We start from the raw sequence: 25139 nt of genomic DNA on the forward strand, positions 1-25139 counted from the left end.
CCCTTTAATAAGGCAATACCTCCAAATGCCGTTTGGAATACGCATCACCTGACCACTGACGTGTCCATAACCTTCTACTGGTAGAAATGGACAACGCACTTAGACTTGATGCCAGTCGGCAAATATTCCGCTGTGCATCACGCATATATAGAAATGCATCTTTTAAATGCTCTATAGGCAAAAATATACTGTCCCTATCTAGGGTATCAATATTTTTAGTCAGGGAATCCGACCACGCCAACCCAGCACTGCACATCCAGGCTGAGGCGATTGCTGGTCGCAGTATAACACCAGTATGTGTGTAAATACATTTTAGGATACCCTCCTGCTTTCTATCAGCAGGATCCCTAAGGGCGGCCATCTCAGGAGAGGGTAGAGCCCTTACAAGCGTGTGAGCGCTTTATCCACTCTAGGGGGTGTTTCCCAACGCACCCTAACCTCTGGCGGGAAAGGATATAATGCCAATAACATTTTAGAAATTATCAGTTGTTATCGGGGGAAAACCACGCATCATCACACACCTCATTTAATTTCCCAGATTCAGGAAAACTACAGGTAGTTTTTCCTCACCGAACATAATACCCCTTTTTGGTGGTACTCGTATTATCAGAAATGTGTAAAACATTTTTCATTGCCTCAATCATGTAACCTGTGGCCCTACTGGAAGTCACATTTGTCTCTTCACCGTCGACACTGGAGTCAGTATCCGTGTCGGCGTCTATATCTGCCATCTGAGGTAACGGGCGCTTTAGAGCCCCTGACGGCCTATGAGACGTCTGGACAGGCCCAAGCTGAGTAGCCGGCTGTCTCATGTCAACCACTGTCTTTTATACAGAGCTGACACTGTCACGTAATTCCTTCCAACAGTTCATCCACTCAGGTGTCGACCCCCTAGGGGGTGACATCACTATTACAGGCAATCTGCTCCGTCTCCACATCATTTTTCTCCTCATACATGTCGACACAAACGTACCGACATACAGCACACACACAGGGAATGCTCTGATAGAGGACAGGACCCCACTAGCCCTTTGGGGAGACAGAGGGAGAGTTTGCCAGCACACACCAGAGCGCTATATATATACAGGGATAACCTTATATAAATGTTTTTCCCCTTATAGCTGCTGTATCTTTAATACTGCGCGTAATTAGTGCCCCCCCTCTCTTTTTTAACCCTTTCTGTAGTGTAGTGACTGCAGGGGAGAGACAGGGAGCTTCCCTCCAACGGAGCTGTGAGGGAAAATGGCGCCAGTGTGCTGAGGAGATAGGCTCCGCCCCCTTATCGGCGGCCTTATCTCCCGTTTTTCTATGTATTCTGGCAGGGGTTAAATGCATCCATATAGCCCAGGAGCTATATGTGATGCATTTTTTGCCATCCAAGGTGTTTTTTATTGCGTCTCAGGGCGCCCCCCCCCAGCGCCCTGCACCCTCAGTGACCGGAGTGTGAAGTGTGCTGAGAGCAATGGCGCACAGCTGCAGTGCTGTGCGCTACCTTGTTGAAGACAGGACGTCTTCTGCCGCCGATTTTCCGGACCTCTTCTGCCTTCTGGCTCTGTAAGGGGGCCGGCGGCGCGGCTCTGGGACCCATCCAGGCTGGGCCTGTGATCGTCCCTCTGGAGCTAATGTCCAGTAGCCTAAGAAGCCCAATCCACTCTGCATGCAGGTGAGTTCGCTTCTTCTCCCCTTAGTCCCTCGATGCAGTGAGCCTGTTGCCAGCAGGTCTCACTGAAAATAAAAAACCTAAACTAAAACTTTCACTAAGAAGCTCAGGAGAGCCCCTAGTGTGCACCCTTCTCGTTCGGGCACAAAGATCTAACTGAGGCTTGGAGGAGGGTCATAGGGGGAGGAGCCAGTGCACACCAGATAGTCCTAAAGCTTTCTTTAGATGTGCTCAGTCTCCTGCGGAGCCGCTATTCCCCATGGTCCTTACGGAGTCCCCAGCATCCACTTAGGACGTTAGAGAAATGTCTAGTTATGGCACTGCCATTCCACATTATGTTTGTAAATTCTGCATTTTCTTAAATTCATGGTATAAATAGGACAACAGTGTCAGATCATTCAGGTTCTTAGTGGGGTCGATGGGCCGGCTCATAACCAGGGGTGGACGAATGGTATCACTACCCAGAGCATATAACCTAAGAGGGCGCACCATCGCTGTACTGTGCAGGGCCACAGAGAGGTGGGGGAGGGGGCTGGTCCACAGTATTAGTCTCTGCTTGTGCAGGTAGAGGTGGGTAGCAATCACACTAATCTCACCCCCACTGGATTTTCTCCTGGCTGAGGTGCTCAATGTGCCCCCCTGCTCATCACGGTGCTACAAATTATTATTTTTTGTCTTAATTTCTTCCAAAGGTAGCGCGGTCACACCGTCTATGATTAGGCCATGCCAGGGCCGAAACTAGGATTTTCAGTACCCGGGGCAAGTCAGTAATATGGCACCCCCCTCCCCAAAAAAAAAAAGAAATAAAATAAATGAAAACTGTGTGTATATATATATATATATATATATATATATATATATATATATGTGTGTGTGTGTGTGTGTATATATATATATATATATATATGTGTATATATATATATATATATATATATATATATATATAAAATATATATATAAACAAATAAATGAGAATTAAAAAAAATGACAAAAAGTAATAGGTAAATAAAAAAATAAACAAAATAAATTCAAGCTACGCCACACAGTAGTGCAACCTTAGTCTCATTACACTGAGATTGGTGTGCGCCCTGCCGAGAGAGAGATACAATATAATAAGTTCTATAAAAAAAATAAACACTTTAATATTCTCTATGTAATTATACTGGTAGCATATTATTAGAGTTTAAAGTAGCACAATATATGATATAGGGTTTGATATTTGAAACTGTAAGGAATATTAAGCTACCAATATAATGAAATAAATGAGAATATTAAAGTGTTTATTATTATTGTATAGAACCTATTTTTTATAGAAATTTTTTCAAAAGACTCACCATCAGCTGCTGTCACTGTCTATCTCCCATGGCAGTGGCATCCTTCTCCTCACTCCTGGACGGTGGTGCTGCTGTGTACTGCTGCTCCTCCCTCTCTATGTCTGGCCCCGACGTGACATCATGACATCAGGTCCCAATTTACACTGCTCTTGCCAAGAGGCGGATCTGTTTGACAGCCGACAGTACCTTGTTGCTTCTGTTAGTAGGTCAGTGGGACTCCATCGCCTTCAGCAGAAATGAAGGAAAGGTAAGGCGGTGAGGAAGAGACAAGTGGATGAAAAAAGGGGGTGGCTGGAGGAGGTGCAGGACAAGAGGAATGGGGAGGGGGACATATAGACCTACACACTGCAGCTGGAGGGGGTACATGGAGACATACATTCTGGTTACTGGGGGAAGGGGACAGACACACGTCGGCCGGACGGGGGATATAGAGACATAGTGACTGGTGGTGGTGGGGGGTGATTAACATAGTGGTGACTGGGCTGGGGAAAGGGGGACATGGAGACTTACACATTGGTGACTGGGGGGAGACATAAAAACTGGTGACAGGGAGGAGGGGGGCATGGAGATATACACATTGGTGACTACGGGAGGGGATAAGGGAACATAGAAATGTACCACACTGGTGACTGGGGGAGGGGGAAGGGGGACATGGAGATGATGGAGGAGCACATAGTGGCATACACATTGGTGACTGGTGGTGGGGGGACATGGATAAATACACACTACGACCAAAAGGGGAACATGGAGAAATATACACTGGGGCCTGGTGGGACATATAGGCGTGTTTTTTTTTTTGGGGGGGGGGGGGGCTGTAGACATACACTGGTGACTAGGGTGAGGGGGGTTGTGGTGACATAGATACACTGGTGACTGGTGAAGACAGAAATTTACAGTGCTCAGAGAGCAGGGCAGGGGCAGAGGTGTTCGGAGCCTCAGACAGGAACTGAGCATAGAGGAGAGGAAGAGCACAGGTTTGCTGGAGCATTACTCTTACCAGTGTGGCCAACTGTGTGGTCCGACTGCTGAACTGATGAGCCCCTGCTAGCCGCGGTCCTGCTAGCCTTCTTCCGACAGTGCTCGTCCACTTTTCCCCACAGGCCCACCCGGCAGCCGCACTGCTCGGAGAGGAGGGGCGGAGCCTCAGGAGGGACATTAGAAGCACATTGGTGGCTGATCCCGGGGGTGGGAGCGGCCACCATGCTGGAGGAAGTGGGCGGGCGTCAGGCACTGCTGCTGTGCTACTCACACAAGTCTGCAGTTACGGGCAGTCAGCAGCTCGTGTATGCGGGGGCGGCTGCTGCGGCTTATTAGATCTATGGACGCCGCCATTGGTACAGTGCATATACCGTCAATGCCGCCCTCCTCAGTGCTGCTGCTGGCTGCGGGAGGGGATCGCTGCGGTGGGGGTACTGGTTGGAGGTTTTTGCGCCCCTCTCATTGCAGCGCCCGGGGCACGTGACCCCTTAGCCCCCCCTAGTTACGGCCCTGGCTATGCACAAAGTTTTACCTGAAAGAGCTCTCTACAACACTGGCCTTGTGCCACCTGCATTTGGCTTACAGAGTGCCTGGAATGGTGCCCTGCAGCCTGTAGAGCCACTGAAGAGTTGCTCCTTAGAATGCTGCGGTTGCTCAGTTTCATCCTACTCCAGGCAACCTAGGCCCCTCATCATGACATCACATGTTCTGGGCTTGGGGTTACCACAGAGTGGATTCTTGCCCTGCCAGAGCACTGTTAAGGGGTATTCCACATGTAACAGTGACATTCCCCAGACATATCTGGAATGAGGTAAATATTTAGCAAAATACTTTTGGAAGGGTGGTCTTCAGTATGCCGGCTGTCGGGATCCCGGCGCACAGTATACCGGCGCCGGGATCCCGACAGCCGGTATACGACACTTATTCTTCCCCGTGGGGGTCCATGACCCCCCTGGAGGGAGAATAAAATAGTGTGGCGCGCGTAGCGCGCCACCGTGCCCACAGCGTGGCGAGCGCAGCGAGCCCGCAAGGGGCTCATTTGCACTCGCCACACTGTCGGTAAGCCAACGGTCGGGCTCCCGGCGCCGGTATGCTGGTCGCCGGGAGCTCGACCGCCGGCATACCATACTACACCCCTTTTGGAAATGTAGCTGTTCTCCGTACGTATGTGTACTTTTAAAATGATATAAATCTAAATATGTTGGGACATTCCCCAAAAATCTGCAAACTATTTTTCATTGCAACATCCAATTAAAATTTAGCTTTACACAATTCCTGCCTTGCATGCCCCATACACGGAATGCGGTCAATTTACCTACAATCAAAATCCCAATAGTCAAAATCCCGACAACCATTGACCGATGGTCAAAATCCTGACAAGGTCAAAATCCCGACATGGTCAAAATCCAGACGTTTAAAATACCGACAAGGTCAAAATACTGACATTTAAAATGTCGACAGGTCAAAGAGTCGACATGAGTTTATTGAATGCTTTTGTCATTGAAACCAACTTGTTCATACTTTACCATCCCAGTGTACCTGGAGGGGGAATACAATAGTGTGCCGAGCACAGGAAGGCACCATGCCCAAAGCATGGCGAGCGTAGCGAGCCATGCGAGGGGACGCGGTGCACTTATACGGTGTCTACGTCAACCAGGGCCAGTTCTAGCCCTTGTGGCGCCCTGGGCGAAAAATAGGGTTGTGGCTTCATACAGGGGCGTATGTAGAGTTGTGCCCCCATTTTTGCCCCCTGTACAGTAGCGCTGCTTACAAAAAAAAATGAATACTTTCTATCCCCGCTCCTGATTCCCGACCGCTGCAGACCTCCGCTGCTGACCACCGCTGGCGCCGCTCCTCTCCTCGGATCTATGGGAGAGACATCATGACGTCTCTCCCATAGCACAGAATAGATAGACACTAGAGGTCAATTATGACCCCTAGCATCTGTGCCAGTCCCACAATGCTGTGCGGTGCGCAATGACGTCATTGCGCACCGCACAGCAAAGGTCCTCTCCACGAAGGGAAACTAGACGGGTAGCGTCTAGTTCCCTTCACAGCGGGGGGCACTGCCAAACAGTAGCAGATCTTGACATGGTGCGGCGCCCTCCGGATGGTGCCGGTGCCCTTCGGAAGGCGTCGCCCCGGGCAAAAGTACTGCTTGCCCGTGGCAAGATCCACTACTGACGTGGACCTATGTCAAAATACACAACAAAAATCAATGAAAAACTTGTCTCGACTTTTTGACCTGTTGACATTTTAAATGTCGGTATTTTGACCTTGTCTTTATTTTAAATGTCGGTATTTTGACCTTGTCTTTATTTTAAATGTTGGCATTTTGATCTTGTCGGGATTTTAACCGTTGGTCAATTGTTGTCGGTATTTTGACTGTCGGTATTTTGAATGTAGGTATTTCATACTGAACCCCCATACACAACCACAATGTCTGCTCACAAAGAAACATTCTGCTCAGATATTTAAAGGAACATTGGAATGATATTTATATATTTGAATATTTAGTAATTAAGCCGGTTATGTGCAAAATGCAGACAATTGCAGGGAAGATGGTGACAGCAGCTAAGCATAACTATATGTTGCCTCATGAGTGCTCCAGGCATTGCTTACTGTGACAGTATAAGCATTACTAGTATATGCTCTCCTTTTACTTCAGCTAGGCACACAGCATAAACTACAACTGCGCAAATTATTCTTTTCCCTTTACTAAAAGCAGAACTGTCATTCAAAGAAGCTGCACTTTTCTCTCAGGCTCCTACCCGGGCAGCTTCCCAACGAGCTCAGATCGTTTCCATGTCGTCATTGATGCAGGAAATACAAATGGAAAAAGTAAAAATAAGGGCCTTATTCAGCTTCAGTTGAAAATTTGTAAATTGGGCGATCATAGTCAGACTGCGCATGCATTGCGAATGCACTGCGTGTGCACGAAGGCTAAATTGCGATCGCAGTTTAGTGAAATGCGATCGCAATTTGGTTGACAGGAAGTGACCGTTCGTGGGTTTTGACATGGCGTTTGCGGGGAGTGGTTGGAAAAATGCAGGCGGATTGTGGGCGTTTTCGGGGCATGTATCTGACGTCAGTTGCAATGGATTGAGACTAAAATCATGGCGTTGGTGCGACTGCACTCTCATTATTCTGAGTAGCCCTGGGTCAACCGCAGTTGTCCATGGTACTTGATTTGGGTGGTCTTCAGTTTGCCGGCTGTCGGGATCCCAGCGCCGAGTATGCCGGCGCCGGAATCCCGACACTTTTTCTCCCACGATCCCCCTGGAGGGAGAATAAATAGCGTGGCGTGAGTAGCGCGCCACCGTGCCCGCAGCGTGGCGAGCACAGCGAGCCCGCAAGGGGCTCATTTGCGCTCGCCACGCTGTCAGTATGCCGGCGGTCGGGATCCCGGCGCCGGTATGCTGGTCGCCGGGAGCCCGGCCGCCGGCATACCATACTACACCCCTTGATTTCTGCGTATGGATACCCAATTTTGCGATTGCATCGGTGGGTGTTTTTACCTTTCTTAGCGGCTCTTTACATGCAATTTTTAGCAGAAGCAGGATTAAGGAAATCGCTATTTCTGTCTCAGTAGTGATCCAACCTGAATTAGGCCCTAAATTTGGACCTCACTGAAGCACCACAAATAACACAAATGGTACAGTTGGAATGCACCATGATATCGATGGGTACAACACTCTTGAAGCCAGTCCTCCTGTTGAGCTGCTGTTCAGCTGGATGGTGCTAGAAATGGCGACAGGCACTCCTTCTGATGACTCTTAACACCCCCCTACCCCCCTCAAAAAAAACAACAACAACAACAAAAAAACAGGAAGACAGTAGTATACGCTATATATTATATAATGCCATTATGTAGCATACGTAAAGTTATGTACTTGTTTGCACTTTTCAGTATCTACAGTATGAAATGGTCTATGAATTGTTGTACAGTATGTTTTACCTCAGTGTTGTGGCAGCATAAATAAAAGATAATATTATCAATGAAGGGACGAAGACGAGAATAGTAGTTTCAGGTGGACAAAGGTTCTGCATGCTCTGAGCTTCTCTGATGCATGCGAGACCTCTGGAACACTTCTTCTGCTGCAGATGAATCATTTAGATCACCTGGCAGCAATAAATAGTTGTTCAGCATCAGGAGAATAGCTTCCTTTTGTAAAAAAAAGTCAAACATAAAGTCACAATATTCTACAGCCTTCCCTCTGTGGCACCACGCAGAAAATTGTGTATGGCTATGCCCCTTTACATATTAAATGACAGTGTTTGCTAACCTGAGGATTCACTTGGTTCTCACAGCGGGGGTTAAAAGACGGACGAGAGACAGGTCACGTGTACTGTATGTGAGGTGGCAGAATCTCATTGGACAAGACAGGAAGAGCAAGCGGAGCCTTGTGGGAAGAATACTAGGGTGATGACGTGTGTTATTGAGCGGAAGCCAATGCGCGGAGTAGACGTGTTTTGATGAGCAGAGCAGCTGCACTGGAGAGTCGAGCGGTCCCCGCAAGGCGGTGGAGAGTTATGCTGCAAAGCCAAAGCAGCGGGGTGCTTCCACAAAGTTGTGAGAGCCAGGAAAGTGAGCATGGGACGCCGCAGCCAGGAACCGGACACCGCCAGGTCTGTACAGACCCATGGATGCTGCGGCCATCTTAAAGAGGTTGTAGCTGAGTGGTGACGAGTGTGGATGCGGAGTTGCCCTGGAGAAGCTGAGTGAGTTACAGAAACTGTTTGTTGTAAACAGCTGGAGGGTGAGTGTTGAGCCCCATTTTAACTTGTCCAACACCGCCCTGTAACCACATTGAGAGGGGTGACCCTTGCTTGAAGGCAGCACTAATCAGTACACAGAGACACTTATTGTTTGGATGATCAGTACAGAGACATTTATCGCTTTGGATAGTAAATGCAGAGACATTTGTTCCTTGGGATAATTGCTACAGAGACAGTTTGCTTACAATTTAGAACTTAAAGACACATTTGCCACTCAAAACCCTGTGCATAATTAGAATACAGTGATTCTGTCTACCCTGACATAGATAGTTAGGTGTTTAAACCTAAGACCTACATTTTCCTCAGAACAGTGCTTAACCCGTAGTTTAGGATGCCAGTGTCCAGAATGCCGACCGCAGCAGCCTGATGATCGGAATCCCGACGGGAAGGTAAGTATACCTATCATCCCCCCCATGCCCCTTAACCTCCCCTTCCCTGCAGTCTAAACCTAACCTTCCCCACTGCAGCCTAGCCCTAACTTTCCCTAGGGGTGCCTAAATCTAACCTAACCCCCCCTAGGGGAAACGGGGCGGGTCTTCACTCTGTCTGGGCAGCAACTATCTATCGCAAACCTCTGCAAATTCGCAGAGGAGTGATCAGGTTTGAATTAGATAGATTGTAAGCTTGCGAGCAGCGCCTTCCTACCTCTGTCTGTCTGTTTATTGCCCAGTTTTGTTCTATTAATGTTGTTCTAATTGTAAAGTGCAACGGAATATGCTGCGTTATGTAAGAAACTGATAATAATAATAATAATAATAATAATAATTAGGCCATATGTACGGGAAAAAACATATTTGGCAAAGGGTCCATCACTTGGTCACAGAACACCTGTGATGGGTTGGGTACGGGATCCTGGCGGTCGGAATCTCGGCAGTCAAAATACAGACGCCGGAATCCTGACCGTCAGAATGCTGGCAGGGGGGCGAGCAGAACAAAGACCCTTGCGGGCTCATTAGCTCGCTTTGCTTGCCACAGGTTCTATTGCCACTCCATGGGTGTCATGGACACCCATGAGTGGGAATAGCTGTGGCAGCGCTGCCGGCAATCTGGCGGTCGGAATTACGGCTTTGCCAGGATTCCATCTACGTCCCCCTGTGATACCTCTCCCAACCACATAGACACCCGCCAACCCCAAGGTGCTCCCTGCATCAGTGGTTCCCTGTAAAGCTACTGTGGACTTCTTCCTCATACAGCTAGCACTACACAAGTAACAATAACAGATAAAACACTTCACTCCGTAGCTTTCTCTTCCTACAGTGATCAATTGCGGAGCTACTGGCCCTCATTCCGTGTTTGCTCGCTAGCTGCTTTTAGCAGCATTGCACACGCTAGGCCGCCGCCCTCCGGGAGTGTATCTTATCAGAATAGCGAACTAAAGATTAGCAGAACTGCTACTAAATAATTTGCTGCAGTTTCTGAGTAGCTCCAGACCTACTCCTAGACTGCGATCACCTCAGTCCGTTTAGTTCCTGGTTTGACGTCACAAACACGCCCTGCGTTCGGCCAGCCACTACCCCGTTTCTCCAGCCACTCCTGCGTTTTTACCTGGCACGCCTGCGTTTTTAGCACACTCCCTGAAAACGCCCAGTTTCCGCCCGGAAACACCCACTTCCTGTCAATCACACTACGATCACTCGAGCGATGAAAAAACGTAGCTTGATCTTGTGTAAATCTACAAAGTTTTGTGTGAAAGTACTTAGCGCATGCGCGCTGCGTACCATGCACATTTTTGCCTTTTTTTCACTGAATCACTGCACTGCGAAAATCGTCAGCGAGTGAACAACTCGGAATGACCACCACAGTGCCATATTTCATTTAAACCAATAGACTACAGATTACTACTGTATAGTACCAATAGATTTCTAGCAATATTCAGACATATTATGATTGAATTTGGATTACTTTTTAGGAAACTGAACAGCAAAAGATTTGTTCATCTCTATACATAATAATCCTAGTAAGTAACAAAATAGCAGAAATGCGAATGCCTCTGCCTGATTGACAGGCAGAGGTGTTAAGGGGGAAGAGGCTGCTGTTGTTGCTCGAAACGGGAACGCGTCGCTTCCTTTTTCCTGGAGTGGCAACGCCAAGGACTGCATCACGATGACGGCCAGCGTGAGTACCATTGGTCACGATGTTGATCCCAAGCTGTGATGCAAATGCAGCAAGGAGGTATGTATACACCTCCTACTGCATGTGCAGTGCTATGGATTGCATTTGCAAAGCTACTTTGAGTAGCTTTGCAATTGCAATCCGTGCTGAATTAGGCCCACTGTGTGGGACATGTGGTGGCACAGTGTCAGGACGCAGCATCCACACACTGCTTGCTTACCAGTCCGAGGGGTCTTTGAAGTGCCGTGTAGTGGGAAGCTCCTTCTATATGCTGCCATTGGTGGGGTCAGCTCCCGCCGCTCCGTCCTCTGGGTGCCACCATCTGTGTCAGCTGTCCAGGAGTCTGGCCAATCACGCTGCTCCAGTGGGTCCACTCCGGCGGGCCAATCCCAGTAAGCCAGGGGGTTTAAGAGGGATCTGGCTGCAGCATTCAAACGCCCGAACAACTCCATTGCAGCCATAACTGTGACTACAGGATTTCTGCATATTGTGCATTCTAGGTCCAAAGTGTTGGCACAGTACTCTCCAGTTCCAGTCCAGTTCAGCTCCAATACTCACCGGTTCTGCTCCGGTTCCAGCCCGTTTTTGCTACAGTACTCTCCAGTTCCAGACTGGTTCTGCTCCAGTACTCTCCAGTTCCAACCTGGTTCTGCTCCAGTACTCTCTGGTTCCCATCCAGTCCTGCTCTAAAATGCTCAGGTGTTAGTCCGGTTCTGTTCTAGTATTTATCGGTACCAGTCGGACCCTGCTCAATTATTTACCGGTACCAGCCCAGTCCTGCACCAGTCTTCGCCAGTCAAATCCAGTTCTCACCGGCACAAGCCTAGTTCTTCTCTAGCCTTCACTGGTACAAGCCCAGTTCTGCTCCAGACCTCACCGGCACCAATCCAATCCTGCTTCAGCCACCATCAGTGCAAGCCAGGTACAACGGACGTCTGTTACCAGTATTAGTGTGGTGGTTACTACCATTTCCACCAGCTTTGTTTCCTAACTAGAGGCATGATTAAGGTAGCCTAGCTGCATAGGCAGTTGCGGGGCCGCCATCTTTTGGGTCGCAGTGGCTGCGTGTGATGTCACGCAGCCACCACGGCCTATTCAATGACATGCCATTTTTTGTCAACAGTCAGGAATTCCCGAATTGTCAGAATAGCTGCGGAACCACGTGTTCCGCAGCCATAACCAACAGCTTTTGGCCCCGGTACCGACAATGTCAATCTGACTTTTTTAAAAGTCGGATTGACATTGTCGGAACAGCAGCAGCAGCAGCATGGCATGTGACCAGGACCGGAGTGGGGACAGGTGAGTAGAGGACCCGCCCGCCGGACGTCTGCCTTCCCGCCGGACATCTGCCCCCCCAGCGTCTGCCTCCCCACTGGACGTCTGCCTGCCCAGTCTCAGCCTCCCCAGGTACTTGTTGTCAGGAGCGGCCAAATTCGACAGTCAGATTTGGCATCTCAATTGAATACTGACCTGTCGGATCCTTTCCGTTGGAAAGGATCCGACAAGTATTGAATACTGTCCTCAGTGTGCATTAGGGATAGCAATTTTTTTCCTGGTTGTAGGTAAGCCTCAGCCACAAGTCATGACCCACAGATAATGTTGGGAGCAAGTTCTAAGGTTCATAGTGATGTGATATTTGGACAACAGGTACTTTAAAAGATGCGGAAGTCATTTATTGAAAAATAAATTTTGTCCCCAGATGGCAATACTGTATAGTGATAAAAGTAATTGAATAGTACAATTGCTAAGTAAATTTTTTACGGAAGAATGGGTTATTGGCTCCTACTTTCACATATTTTGGCCACTTCAATCACCAAACCACCATGCGACTTTTGGTAGTGTTTTTTTTTTTTTTTTTTTTAATTGAAGAACCAGGTGTATCGGGAAGGATATCATGCCCTATCATCTGAATACAGCATTAGACATCGTTCTGAATATTATACATGACATTTTACATTCTACTAAACTATGAGAGTGCTGTTCTTCAATTGTTGCAGTATTTTTTTTAGTGTTTTTAATCACCACGTGGTGACAACTAGCCCTGGTATAACAGCCCTGCTATGTGTGCTTAATGATCTTCTGATGGCAAAAGACAGAGGTGACTGTTCAATCTTAATCCTTCTGGAACTCTTTGCAGCATCTGACACCATGGACCATGAGATTCTAATTGAGCACCTGAAGAATTTCTGTGAACTTGATGGTACAGTCCTTAGCTGGTTCAAATAATTTCTCACCGGCAAGTCACAGAGAGTTTTGTCTGGAGTATACTCATCGTCACCAGTGCCATTGACTTGTGGTGTCCCACAGGGTTCTATACTATCTCCCATGCTTTTTGCAGTATACATGCTACCACTGGGTAAAATAATTAGACGTCATGGTCTGGTCTACCACTGCTATGTAGATTTGTTCTGGATAGTGACTTGACACTTAAACATCAGGTATCGGCAACAATCAAATGCTCATTCTTTCATCTGAGAAACGTAGGCAGTCATACATCCATTTGTATCATCACGCCTAGAATACTGCAATGCCCTCAACCCTGGTCTCCCAGCAAAATAATTGCACTGCTTGCAGATGGTATAAAATGCAGCTGCCAGGCTATTAACCAAGCAGCCCCATTGCAGTCACTCTCTGCTCCCTTCACTAGCTACCTTTAAGATGGCGAATCATTTTCTAGATTGGGTTATACCACTTTTACACTCCCGGGTCACTCCCGGGATGCTTCCCGGGATGCATCCCGGGATGCATTCCCGGGACTGACCTCTTTCACACTGCATTAAGACCTGGGATCGACCCGGGACAGCCCCATTTACACTGATCCCGGGATATCCCTGCAAATGCATTAGTATGTCATTAGAAATGGCCTTGGGCTCAGAAAAGATGACATCAGCTTTTCTGAGCCCAAGAAAGCTCCAATCCAAGTCCTTTTAACAGTCCCGGGATAGTGAATCCCGGGACGGACCCTTTCACACTACACAGCTTCCCGGGACGGTCCCGGGTTCAACCCTGCTTTTGACCTGGGATGAAATCCCGGGATGCTCGTCCCGGGAAATTGTCCATGTACCCATTTACACTGAGAAGAATCCCGGGATGATGCGCGTTCACGTGCAATATCCCGGGATTTTCCTGCGAGTGTAAAAGGGGTATTACTCACTTTCAAAGCACTACTTGACCAGGTCCCAAAGTACTTGAATCAGCTTCTGATTCCTTACTGTCTCACTCGATTACTGAGATCTGTAAATGAAGGACTACTAACAGTACCTAGAATCTCCATGAATTCTTCTGGGGGTTGAGCATTCAGCTTTGTGGCTCTGATTTATGGAACTCTCTCTTCCCTGGTCAGTTAGTTATACCCCTTTCACACAGACCAAAATTTCCCGGGTTATTGCACATGAATGCGTATCAACCCGGGAGATTTCTTAGTGTGAAAGGGTACAGGGACAAAATCCCGGGAATCCTGCCCCCGCATTTCAACCCTGCAATCGACCAGGGTTGGTCACGGGATCGTTCCGGGAACCTGGTCAGTGTGAACGGTGCAGGGACATGTCCCACCTTCCCGGGTTGCCTCTGCTGATGCTGATTGGCTATTCAGGGCACTTCCTGGTCTTGTGTTTTTTCTGAGATGCCCATTCTCAGAAAATGCAAGGCCATCCCGGGTTCAGTATGAAAGGTGCCGACCCAGGATGTCCTGGCTCCAAATGCTGGTATAAACTGGTCCAACCCGGGAATGTCCCTGCATGATCCCGGGGCAGAATTCCCGGGTTAAGTCCCTGCATTTTTGGTGTGAAAGGGGTATGAGAGAAGCCTTTATTCTAGAATCCTTCAACAACAAAAAAAGACTCAACACACTTACCTATTTACTCAGCATATCATTAGTATCTACTGTTAAAACTGTTTTGTATTTTGTGCTGTAAAGGTAAATATAAAGCATTTTGAATCCTATTAGGAGAAAAGTACTATATAAATAGCATTATTATTATTATTATTATTATTATTATTATTATTATTATTATTATTATTATTATTATTATTATTATTATTATTATTATTATTATTATTATTATTATTATATTATTTTTTTTATAAATGTCTTGTACATGTTGTCCAAGTTTCACATCATTACAAGCCTTAGTACTCACTCCAGAGTGGCTCTAAGTAGGGATACTTTATTTAACAACCCTGTATATCTATATTAAACATACTTTTTAAAATAAACATTAAAGCTTATATATTCCTACTGCAGCTATATATTAGCAACTTGGACAGCAATTATTAAGAAATCTGCTTATAGACATCAGTTTTTAATTATCAGACCAATTAACAAGTGACTGGAATTGTGTTAAAGCACTAAGGGGTACATTTACTAAGAAGTGATAAGAGCAGAAAAGTGAGCCAGTGGAGAAGTGCCCATGGCAACCAATCAGCACTGAAGTAACATCTATAATTTGAATGCTATAAAATTATACAGAGCTGCTGATTGGTTGATGGGGAAATATCTCCACTGGCTCACTTCTCCGCTTTTATCACTGCTTAGTAAATGTACCCCTATGTCTTGTAATTGCACAGCAGACAGTGGGTCACCTGCACACACATTGGTGACATGAACAGATCAGCCTTTAGGTACAATTATAATTAGTCAAGTTACTTTAAATAATGGTATTCATATTTTTAAAACATCTACAATATTTCTGCTTACAGTTACCCCTATCTTGATCTAGAGGATGGCACAACAATATATTACTGCTGTAGCTTACTAATTGTCTAGGTTTGAGCTAAAAAATGATTTACGCTAAGATTCCAATTGGTTTTTAACCACTTGAAAAGAAAGACCGGGTTGGTCATTTCCCTATGTGATGTCTGATGAAAAATTTACTTTAAATTAAATGTAGATGGACAAACGAATAATCTTTCATTTACAGTATCACTATTTTACAATAGATCTTCCAAGCTTGGCTTCGGTAACTGCTCAAGATGAGATGTGGGAAAACAGCTTGATTCTATAAGTGACCTTCATTTGTTATTATTGTGAATGCAACTGGTGAAATATTGCAGAAGAAACAGAGGATTACATGACAGTATAAATATACATTTTACATGTACACTTGCCCATTTAAACTGAATAGTAACTGACATCCTGAATACATGATCTGTCTAACCAGACATCCATTAAACATATAGCCATAGTAGTATTATACCTCTACCATATGCAATTATATACATATGTAGTGCACTGTTCTATAAGCTGATGACAGGTAAAGATTTTTGGCATGCTGTAATAGGTTTATATATATTTAAAGCACATCATTCAATATTGCAGAAAAAGAAAATATTGAAACATCTGAAAAATTATAATTTATGTCAGAATTTAGTCTTTAAAGACATTCTTGCGTTCTCACAAATAAAATCATAGATTTATACTATGACATGAAAAGTTACTTTGCTTCTTGATATATAATACATGTGAAATCAGTCTTAGTGCTAGGTTTCAATACCATATTACAGGGATGTAGTTATGTGACCGGTCCACGACACCCATAGAGTGGGAATAGAACCTGTGGCGAGCGCAGCTCACCACCGAGCCCGCAAGGGGTTTGTTGCACTCGCCTCCCCCTTCCTGCTGGCATACTGCCACCGGGATCCCGCTTTCGGTATGGTCACTGGCTGTCTCCTGACGGCCGGTCACGAATACCCAACCTATATACTATTACAGGATATGGGATACTCAACCTGTACTATTAATCTATTATACTATAAATGACAGTGCCACCCAAAAATATAAATAGTTTTTTTCTGTAGTTTGAGGGACAGAATTATTACTTCCACTTACCTTTTATACTTACACTCCACTGCCTGCTACCTAGGGGGGCCAATCCCGGGCCGGTTTTTCAATCCCGGGATTTGGTATTGAAAAATGGACAATCCCTGGATTGGCTAGGATTAAAAAAATGTTAAAAAAATAGTCACCCTACTTAGGTCCGGAAGTCGGCGGTGCTGTCGGCGGGTCTGGGCAGCAGGCGGCAGATCCGGCAGGAGGTGAGTATGGGTGGCAGGAGGCGTGTGCAGGCATTCCAGGCTGGCGGCGAGGCTTGTGCTCTGGTGCGTAGTGTGACCTCTAACACCATGTCACGCTGCGCAGTGCACACAGCCGCACTGTCAGGGTAGGGTGAGCCAGGCAGCGTCTGAGCCATATGCTGAACTGGCTCAGACGCTGCCCGGCATTAAAAAAAAGCATTGGCCCAAATCCCGGGATTGGAAGCTCCAATCCCGGGATTCAATTCCGGCCAATTTTAGGCTAAAATCCTGAGATTCTGCCAATCCCAATACCGGGATTGGCCACCATACTGCTACCCACCTGTTTTATTTCAAAAATGTAATACCTGTTTTTCAGTTTTTATTTTATCTCCTCAAACTCCAAACTATCCTGTAATAGGAAGTTTTAATGTATAGCCTTTTCTTGCTTAATTAGCTTTTTTTCTAACTTAATTTTTACCCTTTCTCTAATTGTTTGGCAGATAAGCTATCTAACATTTACTATTCTGGTTGGTCTTCCATGTTTCTTGGGACAGGTGTACCTGTTATGTCATCACTACGATATTAGCGGTTTGACCAAAGCAGGATGAACACTTAGCCAGTTGAATGGTCAACAGTAACTGTATCAACATTCAGATGAATGTTGACATGGTTTAAACTGTCGACAGGCATCAGTTCGACACTCTCAAACTGTTGGCAGGATCACAGTATTGACATCTGCAATGTTACCTTGTGAAATTTTGACATTCTGAGATTGCCGACAGGTAGGGTTAGGTGCCAATGGGATTTTTAGGGTTAGGGTGCAGGGGAGTTAGAGTTAGGGTAGGAGCGGAAGAGGTTAGATTCGGTTAGAATTGGGAAGAAAATAATAACCGGAACACCGATTTGCAGTTGCCTGAGCCGACACTGATTCTCTTGTGATAGCCAGGACCTGGAAAAAGATGATGGAGCCACCACTGCTAACAGGAGAAGATAAGAGACCACTACACCACCAAGGACAGTTTGTCGACAGTTCATAATGTCGACATATCCATGTAGACAAACATAAGTATGCTGACAATTCGATCATGTCAACATTCTCATGTCAACCTGATGACTGTCAACAAGTCACACCACACCCATGTGAAGAGCCAGTTGGGCTGGTCAGGTTAAACCTGAAGGCTGAATCTGTTAGGGCATGTAGGGTTGACCATCTTCCACCAATGTTTAAATAACATTGATGGTTCAAGGCCAATGATTGTTGTTTTTGCAATTAATGTTTTTTCTCATACGTCCTAGAGGATGCTGGGGTCCACTTCAGTACCATGGGGTATAGACGGTTCCGCGGGAGCCATGAGCACTCTAAGATTTTTCAAAGGGTGTGAACTGGCTCCTCCCTCTATGTCCCTCCTCCAGACCTCAGTTTTAGAAATGTGCCCAGGCAGACTGGATGCACTCCAGGGGAGCTCTACTGAGTTTCTCTGAAAAGACTTATGTTAGGTTTTTTATTTTCAGGGAGGACTGCTGGCAACAGTCTCCCTGCTTCGTGGGACTGAGGGGGCAGAAGTAGGAACCAACTTCCTGAATAGTTTCATGGCTCTGCTTCTGGCTGACAGGACACCATTAGCTCCTGAAGGGTACTGAACGCTAGCTGTGCCTAGATGCTCACTCCCACAGCATGCCGTCACCCCCCTTGCAGAGCCAGAAGGCAGAAGACAGGTGAGTGTTAGAAGAAAGATCTTCAATCAAGGTGACGGCTAAAGGTACCGCGCGGCTGGGGGGAGCGCAGCACGCCATACTGCCCTCACAACACAGGCACTGCAGGGTGCAGTGCATGGGGGGCGCCCTGGGCAGCATGAAACCTTTTAAAACTGGTAGAAAAGGGGCATAAGATGCCGAGGCACAGCCCTACCCCCACCAGTATAAATATAGTTATCAGAATCTCTGAGGAGAAACGCGCCATTGCTGGAGTGGAGCTTCCTCCTCAGTCAGCCAGCACACTGCTCAGCGCCATTTTCTCTCTCTCACGCTGGTCCTCCTCCACTAATGAATACAAGTATCAGGGTGCAAAACAGGGGGGGGGGCACAGTGAAATTGGTGCTTTATATTGTGTATTTCTCTATCGTCCTAGTGGATGCTGGGGTTCCTGAAAGGACCATGGGGAATAGCGGCTCCGCAGGAGACAGGGCACAAAAAGTAAATCTTTAGGATCAGGTGGTGTGCACTGGCTCCTCCCCCTATGACCCTCCTCCAAGCCAGTTAGATTTTTGTGCCCGGCCGAGAAGGGTGCAATCTAGGTGGCTCTCCTAAAGAGCTGCTTAGGAAAGTTTAGCTTAGGTTTTTTATTTTACAGTGAGTCCTGCTGGCAACAGGATCACTGCAACGAGGGACTTAGGGGAGAAGAAGTGAACTCACCTGCGTGCAGGATGGATTGGCTTCTTGGCTACTGGACATCAGCTCCAGAGGGACGATCACAGGTACAGCCTGGATGGTCACCGGAGCCTTGCCGCCGGCCCCCTTGCAGATGCTGAAGTAAGAAGAGGTCCAGAATCGGCGGCAGAAGACTCCTCAGTCTTCTAAAGGTAGCGCACAGCACTGCAGCTGTGCGCCATTTTCCTCTCAGCACACTTCACACGGCAGTCACTGAGGGTGCAGGGCGCTGGGAGGGGGGCGCCCTGGGAGGCAAATGAATACCTATTTTGGCTAAAAATACCTCACATATAGCCTCCGGAGGCTATATGGAGATATTTAACCCCTGCCAGAATCCGTTAAGAGCGGGAGACGAGGCCGCCGAAAAAGGGGCGGGGCCTATCTCCTCAGCACACAGCGCCATTTTCCCTCACAGAAAGGCTGGAGGGAAGGCTCCCAGGCTCTCCCCTGCACTGCACTACAGAAACAGGGTTAAAACAGAGAGGGGGGGCACTAATTTGGCGATATGCTTATATATATATATTAAGATGCTATAAGGGAAAACACTTATATAAGGTTGTCCCTATATAATTATAGCGTTTTTGGTGTGTGCTGGCAAACTCTCCCTCTGTCTCTCCAAAGGGCTAGTGGGTCCTGTCCTCTATCAGAGCATTCCCTGTGTGTGTGCTGTGTGTCGGTACGTGTGTGTCGACAGGTAGGAGGACGATGTTGGTGAGGAGGCGGAGCAATTGCCTGTAATGGTGATGTCACTCTCTAGGGAGTCGACACCGGAATGGATGGCTTATTTAGGAAATTACGTGATAATGTCAACACGCTGCAAGGTCGGTTGACGACATGAGACGGCCGACAAACAATTAGTACGGTCCAGACGTCTCAAAAACACCGTCAAGGGTTTTAAAACGCCCGTTTACTTTAGTCGGTCGACACAGACACAGACAGGGACACTGAATCCAGTGTCGACGGTGAATAAACAAACGTATTCCTTATTAGGGCCACACGTTAAAGGCAATGAAGGAGGTGTTACGTATTTCTGATACTACAAGTACCACAAAAGAGGGTATTATGTGGGATGTGAAAAAACTACCATAGTTTTTCCTGAATCAGATAAATTAAATAAAGTGTGTGATGATGCGTGGGTTCCCCCCGATAGAAAATTATGGGCGGTATACCCTTTCCCGCCAGAAGTTAGGGCGCGTTGGGAAACACCCTTTAAGGTGGATAAGGCGCTCACACGCTTATCAAAACAAGTGGCGGTACCGTCTATAGATAGGGCCGTCCTCAAGGACCAGCTGACAAGGCTGGAAAATATAATAAAAAGTATATACACACATACTGGTGTTATACTGCGGCCAGCGATCGCCTCAGCCTGGATGTGCAGAGCTAGGGTGGCTTGGTCGGATTCCCTGACTAAAAATATTGATACCCTTGACAGGGACAGTATTTTATTGACTATAGAGCATTTCTATATATGCGAGATGCACAGAGGGATATTTGCACTCTGGCATCATGAATAAACGCGATGTCCATAACTGCCAGAAGATGTTATGGACACGACAGTGGTCAGGTGATGCAGATTCCAAACGGCACAGTATGGCCGTATACAGGAAGAGGACTTGTTTGGGGTCGGTCCATCGGACCTGGTGGTCACGGCAACTGCTGGAAAATCCACCGTTTTTTACCCTAAGTCACATCTCTGCAGAAAAAGACACCGTCTTTTCAGCCTCAGTCCTCTCGTCCCTATAAGATCATATCTGCCCAGGGATAGAGGAAAGGGAAGAAGACTGCAGCAGGCAGCCCATTCCCAGGAACAGAAGCGTTCCACCGCGTCTGACAAGTTCTCAGCATGGCGCTGAGACCGTACAGGACCCCTGGATCCTACAAGTAGTATCCCGGGGGTACAGATGGGAATGTCGAGACGTTTCCCCTTCGCAGGCTCCTGAAGTCTGCTTTACCAAGTCTCCCTCCGACAAGGAGGTAGTATGGGAAAAAATTCACAAGCTGTATTCCCAGCAGGTGATAATTAAATTTCTCTATCGTCCTAAGTGGATGCTGGGGTTCCTGAAAGGACCATGGGAATAGCGGCTCCGCAGGAGACAGGGCACAAAAAAGTAAAGCTTTTACCAGATCAGGTGGTGTGCACTGGCTCCTCCCCCCATGACCCTCCCCCAGACTCCAGTTAGATTTTGTGCCCGAACGAGAAGGGTGCAATCTAGGTGGCTCTCCTAAAGAGCTGCTTAGAGAAAGTTTAGCTTAGGTTTTTTACTTTACAGTGAGTCCTGCTGGCAACAGGATCACTGCAACGAGGGACTTAGGGGAGAAGTAGTGAACTCACCTGCGTGCAGAGTGGATTTGCTGCTTGGCTACTGGACACTAGCTCCAGAGGGACGATCACAGGTACAGCCTGGATGGTCACCGGAGCCGCGCCGCCGGCCCCCTTGCAGACGCTGAAGAGAGAAGAGGTCCAAAATCGGCGGCTGAAGACTCCTGAGTCTTCATAAAGGTAGCGCACAGCACTGCAGCTGTGCGCCATTTTCCTCTCAGCACACTTCACACAACAGTCACTGAGGGTGCAGAGCGCTGGGGGGGGCGCTCTGAGAGGTAAATAAAAACCTTATTAGAGGCAAAAAATACCTCACATATAGCCCACAGAGGCTATATGGAGATATTTAACCCCTGCCTAACTTCAAAAATAGCGGGAGACGAGCCCGCCGAAAAAGGGGCGGGGCCTATCTCCTCAGCACACAGCGCCATTTTCTCTCACAGAAAAGCTGGAGAGAAGGCTCCCAGACTCTCCCCTGCACTGCACTACAGAAACAGGGTTAAAACAGAGAGGGGGGGCACTGATTTTGGCGATATTGTATATATATAAAAGATGCTATAAGGGAGAAACACTTATATAAGGTTGTCCCTATATAATTATAGCGTTTTTGGTGTGTGCTGGCAGACTCTCCCTCTGTCTCCCCAAAGGGCTAGTGGGTCCTGTCCTCTGTCAGAGCATTCCCGGTGTGTGTGCTGTGTGTCGGTACGTGTGTGTCGACATGTATGAGGACGATGTTGGTGAGGAGGCGGAGAAATTGCCTGTAATGGTGATGTCACTCTCTAGGGAGTCGACACCGGAATGGATGGCTTATTTAGAGAATTACGTGAGAATGTCAACACGCTGCAAGGTCGGTTGACGACATGAGACGGCCGACAATCTATTAGGACCGGTCCAGGCGTCTCAGAAACACCGTCAGGGGTTTTAAAAACGCCCATTTACCTCAGTCGGTCGACACAGACACAGACACGGACACTGAATACAGTGTCGACGGTGAATAAACAAACGTATTTCTCATTAGGGCCACACGTTAAGGGCAATGAAGGAGGTGTTACGTGTTTCTGATACTACAAGTACCACAAGAAAGGGTATTATGTGGGAGTGAAAAAACTACCTGTAGTTTTTCCTGAATCAGATAAAATAAAATGAAGTGTGTGAGGATGCGTAGGGTTACCCCGATAGCAAATATTGGCGTTATACCCTTTCCCGCCAGAAATTAGGGTACGTTGGGAAACACCCCTTAGGGTGATAAGGCGCTCACACGCTTATCAAGGCGTTACCGTCTCCAGATACGGCCGCCCTCAAGGAGCCAGCTGATAGGAAGCTGGAAAAATATCCTAAAAAGTATATACACACATACGGTGGTTATACTGCGACCAGCGATCGCCATCAGCCTGGAGATGCAGTGCTGGGTTGGCTTGGTCGGATTCCCTGACTGAAAATATTTTATTCATGTAGAGCATTTAATAGGATGCATTCTATATATATGTATGTGAGATGCACAGAGGGATATTTGCTCTCTGGCATCAAGATAAGTGCGTTGTCCATATCTCCCAGAAGATGTCAGGGACACGACAGTGGTCAGGTGATACAGATCCCATACGGCAGATGGAAGTATTGCTGTATAAAGGGAAGGAGTTATTTGGGGGTCGGTCCATCGGACCTGGGGACCACAGCAACAGCTGGGAAATCCAACCTTTTTTACCCCAAGTTACATCTCAGCTAAAAAAGACACCGTCTTTTCAGCCTCAATCTTTCCTTTCCCATGAGGGCATGCAGGCAAAAGGCCAGTCATATCTGCCCAGACATAGAGGTAAGGGAAGTAGACTGCAGCAGGCAGCCCTTTCCCAGGAAAAGAAGCCCTCCACCGCGTCTGCCAAGTCCTCAGCATGACGCTGGGGCCGTGCAAGCGGACTCAAGGTGGGGGGGTAGTCTCAAGAGTCTCAGGGCGCAGTGGGATCACTCGCAAGTTGACCCCTAGATCGTACGAGTATTATCCCAGGGGTAAAGATTGGAGAGTCGAGACATCTTCTCCTCGCAGGTTCCTGAAGTCTGCTTTACCAACGGCTCCCTCCGACAGGGAGGCAGCATTGGAAACAATTCACAAGCTGTATATCCAGCAGGTGATAATCAAAGTACCCCTCATACGACAAGGAAAAGGGTATTATTTTTCCACACTATATGGTGGTACTGAAGCCAGACGGCTTGGTGACACATAGTCTAAATCTAAAATGTTTTGAACACTTACATAAAAGGTTCAAATCGAGATAAAGTCACTCAGAGCAGTGATAGCGAACCGGAAAAAAGGGGACTATATGGTGTCCCTGGACATCAAGGATTACCTCCATGTCCAAATTTTGTCCTTCTCATCAAGGGTACCTCTGGTTCGTGGTACAGAACTGTCAATATCAGTTTCAGACGATGCCGTTTGAATTATCCACGGCACCCCGGGCCTTTTTACCAAGGTAATGGCCGAAAAGATGTTTCTTCAAAGAAAAAAGGCATCTAAATTATCCCTTACTTGCACGACCTAAAAAGGGCAAGTTCCAGAGAACAGTTGGAGGTCGGAAGAGCACTATCTAAAGTAGTTCTTCGACGGCACGACTGGATTCTAAATATTCCAAGAATCGCAGCTGTTTTCCGACGATACGTCTGCTGTTCCTAGGGATGATTCTGGACACGGTTCAGAAAAAGGTTTTTCTTCCCGAGGAAAAAGCCAAGGAGTTATCCGACCTGTCAGGAACCTCCTAAAACCAGGAAAGGTGTCTGTACATCAATGCACAAGAGTCCTGGGAAAAATGGTGGCTTTTTACGAAGCAATTCCATTCGACAGATTCCATGCAAGAATTTTCCAAAGGGATCTGTTGGACAAATGGTCAGGGTCGCATCCTCAGATGCACCTGCGAATAACCCTGTCTCCAAGGACAAGGGTATATCTTCTGTGGTGGTTGCAAAAGGCTCATCTATTGGAGGGCCGCAGATTCGGCATACAGGATTTGATCCTGGTGACCACGGACGCCAGCCTGAGAGGCTGGGGAGCAGTCACACAAGGAAGAAACTTCCAGGGGGTATGGACGAACCTGGAAAAGTCTCTTCACATAAACATTCTGGTACTAAGAGCAATCTAAAATGCTCTAAGCCAGGCGGAACCACTCCTGCAAGGAAAACCGGTGTTGATTCAGTCGGACAACATCACGGCGGTCGCCCATGTAAACAGACAGGGCGGCACAAGAAGCAGGAGTGCAATGGCAGAAGCTGCCAAGATTCTTCGCTGGGCGGAGAATCACGTAATAGCACTGTCAGCAGTGTTCTTCCCGGGCGTGGACAACTGGGAAGCAGACTTCCTCAGCAGACACGATATTCACCCGGGAGAGTGGGGTCTTCATCCAGAAGTCTTCCACATGCTAATAAACTGTTGGGAAAGACCAATGGTAGACATGATGGCGTCTCGCCTCAACAAGAAACTGGACAAGTATTGCGCCAGGTCAAGAGATCCACAGGCAATAGCTGTGGACGCATT

At 47.2% G+C, this 25139-nt stretch overlaps 2 long non-coding RNA genes across 4 annotated transcripts in view; one reads left to right on the forward strand and one right to left on the reverse strand.

Moving 5' to 3' along the window:
* Positions 1-8350, reverse strand: part of LOC134947797 (uncharacterized) — a 56645-nt gene extending 48295 nt beyond the window's left edge. The window contains exon 1 of the long non-coding RNA XR_010182787.1: positions 8259-8350. This is a non-coding gene — a long non-coding RNA (uncharacterized LOC134947797). The remainder of the gene's footprint in view (positions 1-8258) is intronic.
* Positions 8244-25139, forward strand: part of LOC134947796 (uncharacterized) — a 279682-nt gene continuing 262786 nt past the window's right edge. The window contains exon 1 of one of the 3 annotated variants that reach the window (XR_010182785.1): positions 8244-8732. This is a non-coding gene — a long non-coding RNA (uncharacterized LOC134947796). The remainder of the gene's footprint in view (positions 8733-25139) is intronic. The other 2 variants (XR_010182784.1, XR_010182786.1) reach the window with 2 other exon arrangements.

This window comes from Pseudophryne corroboree, chromosome 8, assembly GCF_028390025.1.
Source record: "Pseudophryne corroboree isolate aPseCor3 chromosome 8, aPseCor3.hap2, whole genome shotgun sequence".
NCBI classification, from domain to species: Eukaryota; Metazoa; Chordata; class Amphibia; order Anura; family Myobatrachidae; genus Pseudophryne; species Pseudophryne corroboree.